Genomic DNA, 18561 nt, shown 5'->3' with positions numbered 1-18561 from the left:
ACATTAACCTGATTAATTTGCCACGGTACCCAAAACTATACATAGCAACTGGGGAGGGCAATTTACATGCAATCAAAACAAGCCCAAATCAAGTCCAATGGGCTGAACCACAAACCCTGGAGACGCTCCCACATCCATCCATTGTTACGGCTGCTTTTGTGATTGCATGATGTGATGTAAAATTCAATGTTTCTCTTGTTTTGCTTACTACTATATTTTTTAAAATAATTCTTGCTGGAGTACTCAGCTGGTGAGGAGAACCGACGAAGGGCCAAAATTCAGTATTCTTGACCAGGATTCAAAACCTAACCTAAGTTTTGTTTGCAGGTTGACAGCCCAAAATGGTCCATTAAAAATACATGAATGCAGATGGCTGTATGCAAGGAAGTCACAGCTGTTCAACCTGGTAAGATTCACATGCACATGTTCTCAGCCAAGGTATCTAAAGCTTTAAGCAAAAAGGCACAATAGGGGGTGTCCTTGTGCTGATATAATTACCCTTACCTCTGCCCTTTCTCATTCCCCTCCTCGCTCTAGCATTATGAGGCTTGAAACATGGCCAGGCTCCCTAAATCCCACAGGGCCGTGATTATTTCATGATAACAACGCTCCCTGGAGTGGTCTTATTGGTATTATAAAAAGTGTTTATTGTGGAGAAAGGCTATATTTTTGGTGCTGGCAGTAAAGGCTATTGAGAGGCAAGCACAGCTGTGGTTACGGTTTGAATTGATTAATCTCATGCTTTAGACATCTCATTAGCCAATCAAAGTAATCCTAAAATAAGAAGGAAATTGGTAGAGAGGAGCTGAGCATATTTAGAATGAGGCCATTCCTTGTTTCCTGCAGCAAACAGCAGTGAAGCTTCTCCTGAGGTCTGCTTGCTTCCATTGCAGAAGAAAAGGATTCACTGCAAACCCTGCCCTCTCACAGTCAAATTCAGGGATCCTAATGCCCTCTCAGTATCTTCTAAGCCACGAAGTATCTCAGTTTTATCTTCAGAGACAAGATTAGGAGCTAAACATTGGAGGTAGCCAAAAATCAAGTGAAGATTGCCATGAATATGGGGATATTTAGCAACATGACAGCTGGGGGTGAGGGGTAGAGGCAGTTTACAAGCTTTCTAGAGGAAACAGCGTGTCCCACCTGTTCAGCCAGCACCCCAGAATCACTACCCAAGGTGTAGTCCTTGGAGTAGGTTGTAGTGAGGAGTCCCAACTGCGCAAGCCCTAACATAGATATCAGACTTTTTTTTTTTTTTTTTTTTAAGAGTTTGCTTGTTAGAGAGTATGTGGGGAGAGAGGCAAAGGGGGAGGGAGAGGGCCAGGGAGACACCACAATGAGCATGGAGCCCGATGCCAAGATCCTGAGGATCCTGAGATCACTAGTCCAGCCCAAATCAGGAATCTGACACTCAGCTGACTGAGCCACCCAACTGCCCCCAAATGAGTCTTATTAATGGAGGGAGAGGAGCTACTGCCAGACACACCAAAACAGGCACAATGCGGGCACAGGTCAGCAATTGATGAGCTTGGTGCCCCTAGGATGGAGAGAGGTAGTAGAAGTGGTTGGGTCTTTCAGGCACAAACATAAATGAAAAAAACTCAGTTAGATCCATCTAAATGCCGCCTTTCCCCCTGCTGCAGTAGTGAAAGCCTCATTAGGTGCCGTCAGTGGAGAGATGGTGAGCATTTTATCAGGGACTGTTTATTGAGCATCTGTTAAGTGCTGCAGTTAAGACAATGGGATTCCAAAGTGAGTGAGGTCTGGACTTTGCCCTCGACCAAGGAAGGCCCTCACCATCTGGAGCATTGACAGATGGTTCTTAACCTATCGAGTGTTGTAGACTCGTTTAGCCATCTGGTGAAGCTTTAGGCTCCCTTCTCAAAATATGTTTTAAAATTATTAAATAGGTATTATAGGATCACAAAAGAAATAAGAGTAGTATTGACAGTTATCATAATGCTAAGAAAAGCAAATCTGTGATATAGTAGTAAGTGTGGTTCTTTATTATTAAATAACCACAGTGGATCTAACAAATTAGGAAATCGTATAAACAATATTTTGTTATATCTATAATAAGTATGACATGATATGAATATATTTGCCATTTCTATGAATGGCAAAGTTCCAGGTACTTGTTTCTCTTATTTATAATTTAAGGATATGTCCAGTTTCAGTGAGATGTCCTTGAAAGTGGGAATGTAGGGTTTTTTCTTTACATCTAAGTTTAGGTTGGCATTGGCTATTTGAAAATTTTAAGTCTGTGGGACCACATCTGTGTTTAAAATGCCTTAGAATTCTCTCCTTGGCCTCTGTCCCTGGAACACAGGTTAAAGCTGAGATCAAGGGGCAGGGAGATAGAACGCTTTCTGCTACTGGCTCCAGTCACTGGGGCCTGGATGATGGAGGCAGCGATGAGGGAAGGTTCCTATCAGAGTCAGGAAACTTTGCGAGGAGGAGCCATTTGCATGGGAGGACAAAGCTCCCCATGAAGTGTGTGTGTGTGTGTGTGTGTGTGTGTGTGTGTTGTGTGTGTGTACTCTCCTCCAACAAAATCCCTTACTGGTCAGTCTTAGAGATTCCCCTCCTATGTGAGCTGACACATGAGGCTTCTCTGGTAGGGCTGCAGGTACCAAGCCCAGGCACTGCCTATCCCTAATCCCATACCTGCCGCAGAAGATGTGGTCCTATAGAACTTCTTAAGAAGAGTTCCAAATAGCCAATGCCAATTCATGGGTATTCTGAGATTAAATGTATTTGCCATTTCAGCCCTAAGTGTGAAAGTGTATTGTGTAGGATGATTTATAAGACCATCCCACCAACTCCGGTGGTGAGATAATCCCACTCAGCTGTGCTGAGTTCACGAGCAGTGAAGATTGCTTGGTCTTGCTCCATCCACGATATTTTGTACAACCAGATGAATTCAGCTTGTTTTGAGCAGAGGTCCTGGGTGTGATTATACAAGTTATGAACTGACTGTGTTAGGTCTGAGGACAGGTAGGGCTGAAATTCCCATCTGATGCAGAGCTTGGTATACCTACTGGAGCCTTTTTATGCCTTTAAATTTTCTCTGAAGTACCTCGTATGCCAGTTGGAATTTTAGGTCTTGATCTAGATTCTTCCTTAATTCTTTGAAAAGTATGTATTTTTCTTTCTATCTTCCTCCTCTGCCTGGGCCAAGTAAAGACCCTCTTCTTGGTCACTAAGGTAACTTAGAAGCCCCCAGGCTATAGGAGGAGGTCACTTAAACCCTTTTTTTTTTTTTCACTTAAACCTTCTTATAAAATTCTGCTTTTGCCCTATTTACAGAAGATTCCACATATCTTGTCGTCAGGTTCTCCTAAGCCTGAGTCACTTCTATTCCTTGTGTTTTTTTTTTCTCATATTCCCTTGATAGAATAAAAATTCCTTTTAAAACCTATTGTGTATTGTCATACACAATAAGAAAAAACTCTAATTTGAAACTATTAATGGAAAATAGGAATTAATTGCCATAAAGAGGCAGTAACTATGAGAGTAGGTACTGTGCTATGAAAATCAAATATTGACATTCAATTCTACTTAAATGCTGGTATAGAGGTTTTTAGGACCCATTTGAGGCTTTGTCTTTGAAAGAACAGAAGGAAAATTGAAGAAATAGCTTTCTCTGTATGTGTGTGTATGTGTGTTTTATTTGAGTATAGTTGACACACGATGCTCCATTAGTGTCGGATATAAAACATAGTGATTTGACATTCTTTATGTGTTATGCTGTGCTCATCACAAGTATAGATACCCTCTGTCACCATAAAGTGCTATTATAATACCATTGAACATATTCCCTATGCTTTTATTAATTTATATGTATTACCTAATATATATATATATTATTCTCATGACTTACTCCTTCAATAACTGGAAGCCTGTGTCTCCCACTCCTCTTCACACATTTTGTTCATCCCCTCCCCACTTTTCTCTCTGGCAACCATCACCTTGTTTTCTGTATTTATAGGTTCGATTAAGTTTTTTGTTTGTTTATTCATTTGTTTTGTTTTTTAAATTCCACATATGAGTGAAACCAGATTGTATTTGTCTTTCTCAGTCTAACATATTTCACTTAGCATAATACCCTCCAGGTCCATCCATGTTGTCACAAATGGTAACACCTCATTTTTTTATGGCTGTGCAATATTCAATTGTATATATACTATATCTTCTTTATCCATTCATCTATGGTTGGACAGTTGAGTTGCTTCCGTATCTTGACTATTGTAAATAATACTGCAATTAACAGGGACACATATATCTTTTTGAATTAGTGTCTTTGTGTTCTTTGGGTAAGTACCCACTTAGTAAACTTACTGAATCATACTGTATTTCTGTTTTTGATTTTTGGAGAAAACTGTATTTTTCATTGTGGCTATACCAATTTACATTCCCCCTAACAGTGCACAAGGGTTCCTTTTTCTCCACATCCTCATCAACACTTATTTCTTTCTTACTGATATGTGAACTGTGATATTTCATTGTGGTTTCAATTTGCATTTCCCTGGTGATTAGTGATACTGAACATATTGGCCATTTGTATGCCTTCTTTGGAAAAATGTCTGTTCAGTACCTCTGCCCATTTAAAAAAAATTTTTTTTTTTAATTTTTAAAAAATATTTATTCCAGAGATGGGTAGAGGGAGAGGGAAAGAGGGTCTCAAGCAGACTCTGCACAGAATGTAGAGCCTGTTGTGAGGCTCTGTCTCATGACCCTGAGATCATGGCCTGAGCTGAAACCAAGAGTTGGATGCTTAACTGTACCACCCAAGATTTATTAGAGAGACAGACAGAAAGAGAGTGAGTGGGTTAAGAGCAGATGGAGAGGGAGAGGATCTCAAGCAGACACTGCCACAGCCAGACACAGGGCTTGATCTCATGACCAGCACCAAAATCGAGGGTCAGACTGAGCTTAACCAGCTGAGCCACCCAGGTGCACCCTGCCCATTTTTAATCCAATTGTTTTTTGTTGTTTATCTGAGTCGTATCAATTTTTTGTATATTTTGGATATTAACTGCTTAGCAGATATATCATTTGCAAATATCTTCTCCCTATTCAATAAGTTGCTTTTTGTTTTGTCGGTGGTTCACTGTGCTAAGGCTTTTTATTTTGATGTATTCCCAGTAGTTTATTTTTGCTTTTGTTTCCTTTGCCTCAGGAACCATATCTAGAAAACTGTTGCTATGGCTGGTATCAAAGAAATTACTGCCTATGGATTTTTAGGGCTTTAGGTCTTACAATTAGGTCTTTAATCTATTTTGAGTTTATTTTTATGTATGGTGTTAAAAGGTAGTCCAGTTTCATTCTTTTTCACGTAGCTGTCCAGTTTTCCCAGCACCATTTATTGAAGAGATTGCCATTTCCCCATTGTATATTCTTGCCTCCTTTATCACAGATTAATTGACCATATAACCAGATTTATTTCTTGGCTTTTTTTTCTGTTCTTTTGATCTATGTGTCAACTTTTGTGATGTATCATACTGTTTTGATTATTACAGCTTTATAATATATCCTGAAATCTGGAATTGTGATACCATCAGCTTTGTTGTTTCTCAAGATAACTTTGGCTATTTGGGATCTTTTGTGCTTCCATACAAGTTTTAGTATTATTTGTTGAAGTTCTCTGAAAAGTGTTGTTGGTATTTTGATAGGGAATGCATGAAATTTGTAGATTACATTGGGTAGTAGGAGCATTTTAACAATTTTAATTTTAATCCATGACCATTTGTTTCTGTCATCTTTGTTTTCTTTCATAAATGTTTTATAGTTTCCAGAGTACAGGTCTTTCACCTCCTTGGTTAAGGTATTTTATTTTATTTTTTTTGATGCAATTGTAACGGAATTGTTTTCTTATTTTCTCTTACTGATACTTTGTTATTAATATATGGAAATGCTATCAATTTCTGGATATTTTGTATCCTGCAACTTTACTGAATTAATTTATAATTTCTCTTAGTTTTTTGGTGGAATCTGGGGTTTTCTATATGTATAGAATCATATCACATGCAAATAGTGACAGTTTAAGTTTTTCCTTACCAATTTAGATGCCTATTATTTCCTTTTCTTGTCTGATTGCTGTATCGAGGACTTCTAGTACTGTGTTGAATAAAAGTGGTGAGAATGGACATCTTTGTCTTGCTCCTGATCTTAGAAGAAAAGCTTTCAGTTTTTCACCATTGAGTGTGATGTTAACAAGTTGTGGATTTCTCATATATGGCTTGATGTTGAGCTATCTTCCCTGTAAACTCATTTTGTTGAGTTTTTATCATGAACAGATGTTGAATTTTGTCAGATGCTCTTCCTGTATCTATTAAGATCATCACATGATTTTTGTGATGTGGTACATCACATTGATGGATTTACAAATACTGAGCCATCCCTGGAATAAATCCCACTTGATTCTGATGAATAATCCTTTTAATGTGTTGTTGAATGAGGTTTGCTAATATGTTGATGAGGATTTTTGCATCTAGGTTCATCAGGGATATTGGCCTATAATGTTTCTTTTTTTCCTCCTTCCTTTCCTTCCTTCCTTCCTTCCTTCCTTCCTTCCTTCCTTCCTTCCTTCCTTTCTTCCTTTGTGGTATCTGTATCTGGTTTTGGTATCAGGGTAGTGCTGGCTTCATACAACGTATTTGTAAGGTTTACTTCTTCCATTTTTTGGAACAGTTTGAGGAGAATAGGTATTAACTCTTCTTTAAATGTTTGGTAGAATTTACCTGTGAATCCATCTGGGCCTAGACTTTTATTTTTGGTACTTTTTTGATTACTGATTTAATTTTGTTACTAGTAATTGGTGTGCTCAGATTTTCTATTTCTTCCTGACTAGGTTTTGGAAGATTGTATGATTCTAGGAATTTATGCATTTCTTCTAGGTTGTCCAATTTGTTGGCATATAATTTTCTATCCTATCCTATACTGTTATAATCCTTTGTAGTTCTGTGGTCAGTTGTTACTTCCATTTTGCTTCTGATTTTATTTATTTGGGTCTTTTCTCTCTCTTTTTCTGATAAATCTGGCTAAGAGTTTATCAATTTTGTTTACCTTTTCAGAGCCAGCTCTTGGTTTCATTGATTTTATATATGCATGTGTAAATTGAGTCTCTCTGTCACATATTTCTGTTCTTATTTTTATTATTTCCTTCCTTCTACTAACTTTGATCTTTATTTGTTCTTTTTTCTCTAATCCCTTTAGGTGTGAGGTTATATTGTCTATTTGAGCTTTTTCTTGTTTCTTGAAGTAGGACTATATTGCCATATATTTCCCTCTTAGAACTTCCTTTGGTTCATCTCAAAGATTTTGGACCATTGTGTTTTTATTTTTGTTTGTTTCCATGTATTCTTTGATTTTTTTCATTGACCTGTTGGTTATTTAGTAGCATGTTGTTTAGTCTCCATGTATTTGTTTTTTTTTTTTTTCCAGTTTTTTTCCTTGTGATTGATTTCTAGTTTTATATTCTTAGGGTTGGAAAAGTTGCAGTCTGGATTTCAGTCTTCTTCAATTTACTGAGACTTGTTTTGTGACCCACCATGTGATCTTTTCTAGAGAAGGTTCCATGTACACATGAAAAGAATGTGTATTCTGTCGTTTGGGGATAAAATTTTCTGTATGGATCTGCTATGTCCATTTGGTCTAATGTGTTGTTTAAAGGCACTGTTTGCTTACTTATTTTCTAACTAGATGAGATATCCATTAATGTAGTCGGGGTGTTAAAGTCCCCTAGTATTACTGTATTACCATAAATTTCTCTCTTTATGTCTGTTAGCATCTGCTTTATGTATTTAGGTGTTCTGATGTTGGGAGCATAGATATTTATATAGAGATATTAATAATTATATCCTCTTGTTGGATTGATCCCTTTATTATTATGTAATGCTTTTTTGTCTTTTGTTAGTCTTTGATTTTTTTAAAAAAGATTTATTTATTTATTCATGAGAGAGAGACAGAGACAGAGACATAGGCAGAGGGAGAAGCAGACTCTCTGCAGGGAGCCCAATGCAGGACTCCATCCCAGACCCCAGAATCACTCCCTGAGCCCAAGGCAGACCCTTAGGTGCTGAGCCACCCAGGTGTCCCTGTTAGTCTTTGATTTAAAGCACATTTTGTCTGATATAGGTATTGCTAACCTGACTTTTTTTCCACTCCCATTTGCATGGTAAATGTTTTTCCAAACTTTTACATTCAGTCTGTATGTGTGTTTAAGTCTTAGGTGAGTCTCTTGTAGGCAGCATATAGATGGGTCTTGTTTTTTCTGTCCTCCAGTCTATGTCCTTTAACTGCAGTACTTAGGCCATTTACATTTAAAGTAATTATTAATATATATGTACTTATGGCCATTTTGTTAATTGCTTTCTGTTTGTTTTTTTAATAGTTCTTCTCTGTTCTCTTCTTGCTCTCTTTGTGATTAATGAGTTTCTTTAGTGTTATATTTGATTTTCTTTTTCTCTTTTGTCTACCTATTATAGGTTTTGGGTTTCTGATTTTCATGAGGTTCATATATAACACCCTAAGTATACAGCAGTCTATATTAAGTTACTGATCCCTTAAGTTCAAACACATACTAATTTTTTTTACTCCTTCTCCCACATTTTATGTATATACTGTCATACTTTACATTTTTTAATTTATATTTTTCTTACATGTAATTATGGCCATTTCTTTTCCATTTTAAAGAAGTTCCTTTAACATTTCTTATAAGGCTGGTTAAGTGATGATAAATTCCTTTATTTTTTGTTTATCTGGGAAATTCTTTTTCTCTTTATCTATATCTGAATGGTGACTTTACTGGGGAGAATATTCTTGGTTGTAGGTTTTTTCCTTTCAGCACTTTGAATATAACATGCTATTCCCTTCTGGCTTACAAAGTTTTTGCTGAAAAATCAGCTGATAGCCTTATAGGGTTTTGCTTGTCATAACTCACAACTCTTTGCTTGTCTTTAGAAATCTATCTTTGACATTTTAATTATTATGTGTTGTGGTGTGGACATCCTCGGATTCATTTTGTTTGGAAAGTTCTTTGCTTTTCAAACCTGTATGTCTATTACGTCTCTTGATTAGGGATGTTTTCAATTATTCTTTCTTCGAATAAGTTTTCTGATCCTTTGTCTTTCTATCATCTTCTTCTGAGACCCTTATCATGTGAGTGTCACTTGATGTTCAAGAAATCCTTAACTTACCTCATTTTAAAAATTATTTTCTCCTTTTACTGTTCATTTTGGGTACTTTCTATTATCCTATTTTCCGGATTGCTGATATGGTCTTCTGCATCGTCTGACCTACTATTGATTCCTTCTAGAGTATTTTTCGTTTCAGCTATTATATTCTTCAACTCTCATTGGGTATTTTCATATTTTCTTTTTAAAATTTTATTTAAATTCAATTAATTAACATACAGGGTATCATTAGTTTCATAGGCAGAGTTCAGTTATTCATCATTTGTATATAACACCCAGTGCTCATGACATCACATGCCCTCCTTAATGCCCATCACCCAGTTTCCCCCTCCCCCCACACCCTTCCCCTCCAGCAACTCTCATTTTGCTTCCTAGAGTTAAGAGTCTTTTGTGGTTTGTCTCCTTTTTTTTATTTTATCTTATTTTATTTATCCCTCTCTTTTCCTATGATCCTGTTTTATTTCTTAAATTCCACATATGAGAGAAATAATAGGTAATTGTCTTTCTTTGATTGACTTATTTTGCTTAGCATAATACCTTCTAGTTCCATCTTTGTTGTTGCAAATGGTAAGATTTCATTTTTTTGATGGCTGAGTAATATTCCAGTATATATGGATACACACACACACACACACACACACACACACACACACACATCACACATCTTCTTTATCCTTTTGTCTCTTGGTGGACATCTGGGTTCTTTCCATAGTTTGGCTATAGTGAACATTGCTGCTATAAACATTGGAGTGCCCTTTCAGGTCACTACATTTGTATCTTCTAGATAAATACCTAGTAGTGCAATTGCTGGGTCATAGGATACCTCTATTTTTAACTTTTTGAGGAAACTCCATACTGTTTTCAAAGTGTCTATACCAGCTTACATTCCTACCAGCATGTAAGAGATTTCCCCTTTCTCCACAGCCTCGCTAAATTTATTGTTTACTGACTTATTCATTTTAGCCACTCTAACTGGTGTGACATGGTATTTCATTGTGGTTTTGATTTGTATTTCCCTGATGCCCAGTAATGTTGAATATTTTTTCATGTCTGTTGGCCATCTGTATATCTTCTTTGAAGAAATGTCTGTCCATGTCTTTTGCCCATTTCTTGACTGGATTATTTGCTGAATATTGAGTTTGATAAGTTCTTTATAGATCTTGGATACTAGCCCTGTATCTGATGAGACATTTGCAAATATCTTCTATCTCTTTGTCAAAGGTCTCCTTGGATTCTTAAATTCTCTGCAGCCCAGTGAGCATTTTTATGATCATTACTTTTTTTTAAAGCTTTATTTATTTATTTGAGAGAGAGAGAGAGAGAGTGCAAGCGAGCAAGGGGAGGGGCAGAGGGAAAGGGAAAGACTCTCAAGCAGACTCCCCACTAAGTGTGGAACTCTATTCGGAGCTTGACCTCATGACCTTGAGGTCATGATCTGAGCTGAAATCAAGAGTCAAATGCTTAACTGACTGAGCCACCCAGGCACCCCAACAGTCATTACTTTTAACTTTTTATCAGGCATATTGCTTATCTTCATTTCATTTAGGTCTTTTTCAGAGGTTGGTCTTGTGCTTTCTTTTGGAGAATATCCCTCTATTTCCCCATTTTGTTTGAATCTCTGTTTTTACAGATTATGTAGAATGCTGACTTCTTTTAAACTTGAAGGAATGGTCTTGTGTATGGTCATCCTTTACATAGACTATGTGCCTAGTGACTTTCATTGGCTGGATAGAGCTGAGGTTGGTATGGGCTAGAGGTTTCAAGGTGGTGGTGGGCTGCAGTTTCCCATATGCTTCATGCAGGGGACATCTTGGTGGAGCAGTTGGATCCAAAGCAGATGTCAGCCAGGAGGAACTCCAGTGCTTTGCACCAGAGTTGCCTTAGCAAGCCATCTGAAGCTAAAGTGGTATTACCTTGGAATGTTCTGGGATGCTTTGTACCTGTGTCACCTTGGCATGAAGGCTTGGGCTATAGTAAGTACTCACCAAAGGTATCCTGATGTGCACTACCCTGTGGCTACCTTTGTGGGATGGTGTGGGCTAGTGACCTAGGGCTCACCAAGGAAATAGGCCAATTATGATGCCTGAACTTTGTACTAGTCTATGCTTCAAAAATGGAGAGTGAGCATAGACCATGTCAGCCAGCCCCTTCCTCCCAGAGTGAGTTCCAGCAGCATCTGGCAGAGTCCTAGGGATGGCTTTTTAATATGCTAGTTGCTCTTTAAACCACAACTTTTTCTCTGTGCCCCATTGCATCCAAAACAGCGAGCTGACTTCAGTGTCTGGACACTGTTCTAGTCTGTACTTGCAAGGTAGAGAAGGTTCATCCAGTCCCTCTGACCCTGAGGGGGTTCCAGCAGTTCCTCTGCCATTTGGCTGAGTTCTGTTATCTCTTATAAATGCTAGTTACTCTTCTAAACCACACCTTTTTTTCTGTTCCCAAGGACAGAGGAATTTGCCTCTCATACCTCAGTATTATTCCTCTCTACTGCAGTTTACAGCACTGGGTGTGGGGTTCTCTTTGTTTCTCCCTCTCTCTTACTGTTCTTTTTTTGTCATTCTATCTTTTGTTATGCAGAAGCTGTTGAATTAGCCCTCAGTTCTTCCTTCAAGAGCATTTTTCTTTAAATACACTTAATCCAGTGTGATCTGTGGAGAAGGTAATTTCAGGGTCTTCCTAGGCTGCCACCTTGGACCAGAACCTCCTCTTTGTGGTTTTAAATTTAATATTATTTGATGCCTTATTCAGAGGGATCATGTTCCACATAGTGCAAAATGGTACCTTAATGCAACCTACCTTGACCTATAAAAGGAAATGCGAGGGAGGTATCTATTTCCATGAAATTAAAGAACAATTTCAGTTTATAAAATGTGAAAAAATTGTTCATGCCTGCCAGCTCATTTCAAACTAAATGTGAATTAGCTCTTTCTAGATTTTGTCAACTCAATCTAATTGTTATCTCCAGAGTCTGATTTGAGTGGGTCTTGAAGAGGCAGCTGGCATGGTTGGGGGTGGGAATGTTCATTATCAAGGCAGTCTTTCATCCTCATATAATCTTCATGTGTGTCCATGGGAACAAGCTAGCTAACAGTTGGCCCCACAAGTACAATATATCAGCTGCCAGGTCCCCCAGGAGTAAGTCATTTGCTCAGGAAACAGCATGACATGTAATTCTGGTAGTTTATGGGACATGTTTCAATGGCTTTGTCACCACAGTCTCCCTAGGAATGAATTTAAATAAGAAGGTAAAGGTGAAAACTGTAAGATATTTATGAAATAAATTGAAGAAGATACAGATAAATGAAAAGATAAACTATGTTCATGGATCTGAAGAATTAGTATTGTTAAAATGTCCATAGTACATTTATACTATACTAATTTATAGATTTATAGATTCAGTGCAGTTTTTAACAGTTTCAATGGTATTCTTCACAAAAACAGAAAAAGCAATTTTAAAATTTGCATAAAACACAAAAGACCATAAATAGCTAAAGTAGTCTTGAGACAAAAAAGAACAGAGCTGGATATCTCACACTTTCTGATTTCAAATTAACTACAGAGCTGTAGTAATCAAACCAATATGGCACTGGCATAAAAACAGACATATAGACCAGTGGAACAGAATCAGGAGCCTAGAAATAAAACAAATTAAACTCTAAGGATTTTATTTCTTTAAAAATTGGTGTTTATTTTTAGAATTAAGTGTGAGGTGAATTGATGGTACAGGAAATGGCTCTTCTGGCAGGCCAAGGATGAGGTGATGGATTAAAGTGACAATATTGTCATCAGTTATTCTGGATCAGGCAATATGCTTTAGTTTTACATTCTTTCTGGGTATCCCTGGGTGGTTCAGTGGTTTAGCTCCTGCCTTCGGCCCAGGGTGTGATCCTGGAATCCTGGAATTGAGTCCCACATTGGACTCCCTGCATAGGGCCTTGCTTCTCCCTCTGCCTGTGTCTCTGCCTCTCTCTCTCTCTCTCTCTCTCTCTCTCTGTCTCTCATGAACAAATAAATAAAATTTTAAAGAATTTTTTTTTCATTCTTTCTTGCATTTGATCATCCTGACAACTTTATTGGGCAGGTATTGTTCTCATCATTTTCTAGATGAGAACTCTGATGGGTGATAGGTTTAGTAACTTGTTCAAAGTCTTGCTGGTCTATTTTCTGCCACCAAAGAGCTATGACTTTTAGAAGACCGTGCCATTTTCTTTCCTCCTCTCCTCCTCCTCCTCTTTCTTCTTTTTTAAAAAGAGTTTATTTATTTATTTGAGAGAGAGAGAGAGAGAGCGAGCATAAGTAGGGGGAGAGGGAGAGGGAGCGGGAGAAGCAAAGGCAAACATCCTGCTGAGCAGAGAGTGTGAAGTGGGACTCGATCCCAGGACCCTGAGATCATGACCTGAGCTGAAGGCAGATGCTTAACTGACTGAGCCACCCAGGTGCATGTGTGCCACTTTCTATTCCTTGTTTTCCTCATTTCTAGAATCAGGGACCTTGACCAGTAGATTTAAGCTTGAAACTCTACCACAAACTGGGTGGTTTAAAAAAGAAGAAATGTATTCTTTCATAGTTCTGGAGGCTAGAAGTCCAAAATCAAGGTGTCATCAGGGCCATACCCCCCTCCAAAGTCTCTCTGGGGACAGTGCCCCTTTTCACCTGTGGTGGCTCCAGACATTCTTTGGCTTGTGCCTGCATCCCTCCAATATGTGCCTCCATCTTCACATGGCCTTTTTGTCTTCTGGGTTTTCTCCCCTCTGTCTCTTATAAGGAGTTTATTGGATTTAGGGCCCACCTAGACAATCTTTGATGATCCCATTCTGATATCCTCAATTCTAGCTTCAAAGACTCTTTTCGAGTAAGGTCACATTCACAGGTGTGGGGGCTAGGACGTGGATATAGCATTTGGGGGCTACCATTCAACCCACTACACTGGGTCTCTGTTTCCCCCATGGAAAAGGAAGAAACTCATTAACACTGACACTTCTAGCCATTCCTAAAAATATTGCAACTCTGCCCTGCATTAGTAGGACTGTAGCATTGAAAAAGATGAGAGAGAAATAAATCAAACAATGAAATGAAATAAATGAACCATGGTGGAGGAGAGGAGCTGTGTCAGTCATGGCTTTCAGAGTCCCTAGTTTCACGGACTGCACTGTAGTGCCAGTCCGAAGGCTGAGTCACGGATCACCTACCTGCCTTTTGTGCTCAAGGCATACAAGATTCTTAGAAAAGCTACCCTAAAACAGCTTTGATGCATAGCTCACCCCAGGTCTTCAGAATTCTCCCCAGGTCTTGGCTGTGCTTCCCAATGGGCTATCTCCTCTAGAATAAACCAAGTTATCATTCAGAAAGGGCCTGCTTATATCCTCAAATTTGCATACCCAGATGAGGCTGCAAAGCCATTTATCTCTCGAGAGCAGCCTGCTGTGGTCCCTTTTATTTTTTTATGGGATTGTCCTTAAATGGGTGATTAGTTTGGGGTGATTTATAAATGCTTCAAGCTTGGCAATTTCCTCCTTAATGAGTGGACAGATTTGTGTCTGGCTTTAAGCAGCCTTGGTTTTTGTTGTTTTAGCATGTTCTCCCACCCAGTCCCGCCCCTCGCAGCCCCCACTCTGAGCTGGCTTCCGTCTCCATCAGCTTGATCTTTCCGCCACATTTCCCCAACATCTAAAATTTGCCCGTCTTTGGCCATTTAATTATTTATTTAATTTGGAAAGGCAGGAAACAAGATGCACGTGGTTTCCCCTTTTCATTCCTCTCTCATTCAGACACCAGAGAGGATCGCACTGACCTTGGATCCATTATTTATCCTCTCTTGGCCTCGGTTTACTCATTGAAAAGTAGAAAAATGATAGAATCTTGTTCTGTCTTAGGGTTTGTTTGAGAAGGGAATTAGCTAACATGTGGAAACTGCTTAGCACCATCGTCTGTTCCCGGTTAGTCCTTGATGGATGTGCTCTGCTGTTTTTACTGTTCTGATGATATGACAAGAGGTGAGCATGAAAGTGGGGACACAGAGCTTTATGCTCTTAAACCCCATTTTATTTACTTACAATTATTCATTCTTGGTCTCTTTACAGGGAAGCTTATCTACAGTGGGCCCAACTTTCTAACTCACTGTAATGATACACCTTCCCTATGTTTTACTTTGCTCTATTTTTACTTTAATGTCTAATACTAGTGAAGTTATAAATGTATGGCAAAAGTCACTTTGCTATTCCCGAGTTTCCCTTTCTGGAGGCAAAGCACTTTCATCTTTTTTAGCTGTTTTCCATGATGGCTACTTCTACATGTCTAAGAAATATAGTTACATTGTTTTTTCTTGACTTACATATTTTAGACTATTAATAGGCTTCCTGAAATGAAAGATGATAGATTCATTTTCTTGTATACTCTCCCACACAGACACAAACCCACACACAAACCCCCCCTTTCCTCATTCTTTGTTGTTATATCACAATTTTGGATGCAGTTACCATTCTGTGCTCTTATTATTTTTATTATGTAGATATTGTTGACTCCTGAACCATGGAGTGAATGATACAGTTAATTCTGGCTTTTCTGTACAACCTGGAGATAATAGTTGCTCTGATTATGTATTTTAATTTGCTTAGTTTTCTGGGTACTTGTTGCTAACTTTTTCTCAAACACTCTCATGAAACTGTAAGGCCACTTTCAATATACAACAACACACCAAGTCTATCGTTAGTTTTCCTGAGAGTCGTTGCTCTGTACGAACTTGAGCTGTTTGTCCTGGGGACCAGCTGCACATTTATCTTCCAGGGATTTTTTTTCCTCTTGTGATTGGTGTTCTCTTTCCTGATCTGTTGGAAATTATTCTTGGTTTACTCTTTCATTTCAGTGTCACAAATCCCTTAGTATCCTGCTATATGGAATGCAAAGAATATGAATGCTTTACGTTGCTGAAAATGTAGCTATTTTGTTGTCACATTTCATTAACACTTGATTTGGGTATGTAATTCTGGGTTGGAGGTAATTTCTTAGAAAATTTGAGGTCTTGCTCTATTGCCTTTTGATTTTCAAGTTTGCTATTGAGAAGTTTAATGCTGATTTTTTATCTTTTTGGGTGATATGCATATGTAAATATGCATATATGCATACATTTGCTTCTGAGAAAGTCCTTATCCATGTAGGCGTGTGTGTGTGTGTGTGTGTGTGTGTGTGTGTGTGTATCTCAGGAAGTCCTTTACTTTCTGAGTTTGTAGTGTTCTGAGGTGTCGTAATGATTAAAGTGGACTTTTAGTCAGTTGCTCAGTCTGGGCATCCATGGGCTCTTTCGTTCTAAAAATTCATTTTCTGCTGATCTAGCACATTTTCTAGTTTTATATCATTGATGGATCACCTTCCCTTCTTTTATTCTTCCTGTTTACTTCTTTTGAGACTTGCATTTTGGACTCTTTGGATTGAGCCTCTAACTTTATTGATTCTCTTCTACTTCATATTTTGTCTTTTGTTATACTTTCTGAGAGATTTTTCTCAACTGTTTCTTCCATTTCTTGAACGGATTTTTATATCATACTTTAAGTTTGTAGATATTCTTTGTTACTCTCAAACTATTTCCTTCTATAGAATTCTGTTTCTGTCTCATGGATACAATATCCTTTTTATTTGGAAATTTAATTCTATTTCCTGCACTTTTTTTCTTCTGAGTTCTTCCCACTCACCCCCACCTCCCCTGCCAACTCTATTTGTTTTGGTACAAAGCTTTCATTTTCAAAGATTTATTCAAGAAGATGATGGTCTTTGATTGCTCATTCATATTTTAAGAAGTAGGGGAAAAGCTGCTCAAAAGTTGAGTGGGTGTATTTGGGATGCTTATGTATATGTATTTGAAGTATGTGTGCATGTTAAGATAAGTGTGTAGTATTTTGTATTTCTCTCTGTGTTTATATTATATATGTATATGTTTGGCTTATGTGTGTTGGGGGCGTGTGTATTTATGTATTTGGGATATGTCTATGGGGTGGAGAATATATTTGTACATTTGGAGTATGTGTATCTGGAGTGTGTGATTCTTATGTGAGTATGCATGTATGTTTGGAGTGTGGGTTTGGCGGGAAGAGATCGATAGCTTCACTGCAAGGTAGCAAGGTACATTATAAGCATTTTGTCTTGATAATCCTCAGATGTCTGTGTCTGGGATTTCTTCACTTGGATCAATCAGCTTCTCAACTCAGGAATTCTTCAATCTCCCAGTATATAAACTGTATAAACTCAGCTCCCAGGATGATTCTAGGAGCCCCAGTGGAAAGAAGGGACAGGGGTCTCATTATTGGTGTGCGGACTTTTACTGCATCCTTCTGAAGCACTTCAGTGCTAAGTTTTTGTTGTGCTGTGAGTTTTCATGATTGGAAAACATGCCTGGTTTGATATCTCTGGTATAAAAATCCCATTAACTCCTAAGGGTCAGAATGGGTCCTAGCCTAGCAGTAAGGTGATGAGAGAGGTCCCCAGGAAGTCTAACTGTCCTTTTCGTGGACTTTAGCTAATTCTTCTCTTTTTAGCCTCATCTCTGATCCCTTCCTTTTGAAACAACTGGTATCTCAGTTTCTGAATCTTTCTGGGGCTCAATGTTACAAACTGGCATCCTTGTTGCCTCTCATTAGCCATATACATTTAGGTCCTAGATTTCTTGGGCCTAAATGTATTGAGAAAAATTTTGTTGTCTTTCAACTCTTGGCACCTTATCTTCTGTTGTCTTTGTCCTTGTGAGTTTATAGCTTTTTGTACCTTTATAGTATTTAAATGAGATTTTGGAAAGAACAGAAATACTGCATGATTTCAATCAGTACTTTCCATAAGTCTTACTTACTCTTTGCTAACTTACTGTAAGGTCCCTACATCTCTAATGAATGTGACAAAAAAGTGAGAGTGACATATATTTCTAGAGATAGGTAGCTATTTTTGCTAGGTTCTGTGTGTTTTGGTGGGGCTGTACAAATGTATTTCTTTCAACATATATTTTTTTTATTTTTTTTTTAAGATTTTAAAAATTTATTTGAGAGAGAGAGAGTGAGTGGGAGGGAGGGACGGAAGAAGGAATCTGAAGTTGACTTCACGCAGAACCTGACAGGGAGCTTGATCCCACAACTGCAAGATCATGACCTGAGCTGAAACCAAGAGTCAGATACTCAACTGACTGAGCCACCTAAGTGACCCTCAAGATGTATTTGTCCAGGCAGTGTTTTAAAAGGGGGTGGGGAGATGCAGAGTCTACCAGACAGCTCTGCTTTGGGGGAAATTACTTTCTAGACAGTCATGGGAGACAGAATATAAACATTAGCAGGTGGTCTTAAGTACAATGTGGGAAATAAAATAGACAAGTTCTGGAAAGTTATGAGGG

At 38.2% G+C, this 18561-nt stretch overlaps 1 long non-coding RNA gene across 1 annotated transcript in view; it reads left to right on the top strand.

Annotated features, from left to right (window-relative positions):
* The first annotated feature begins 324 nt into the window (after nucleotides 1-324).
* Nucleotides 325-18561, top strand: part of LOC144289712 (uncharacterized) — a 52062-nt gene continuing 33825 nt past the window's right edge. The window contains exon 1 of the long non-coding RNA XR_013357625.1: nucleotides 325-406. This is a non-coding gene — a long non-coding RNA (uncharacterized LOC144289712). The remainder of the gene's footprint in view (nucleotides 407-18561) is intronic.

Source organism: Canis aureus, chromosome 19, assembly GCF_053574225.1.
Source record: "Canis aureus isolate CA01 chromosome 19, VMU_Caureus_v.1.0, whole genome shotgun sequence".
NCBI lineage: Eukaryota > Metazoa > Chordata > Mammalia > Carnivora > Canidae > Canis > Canis aureus.
Note: the sequence above shows the minus strand (reverse complement) of the source record. Positions and strands in the feature narration are given on the sequence as shown.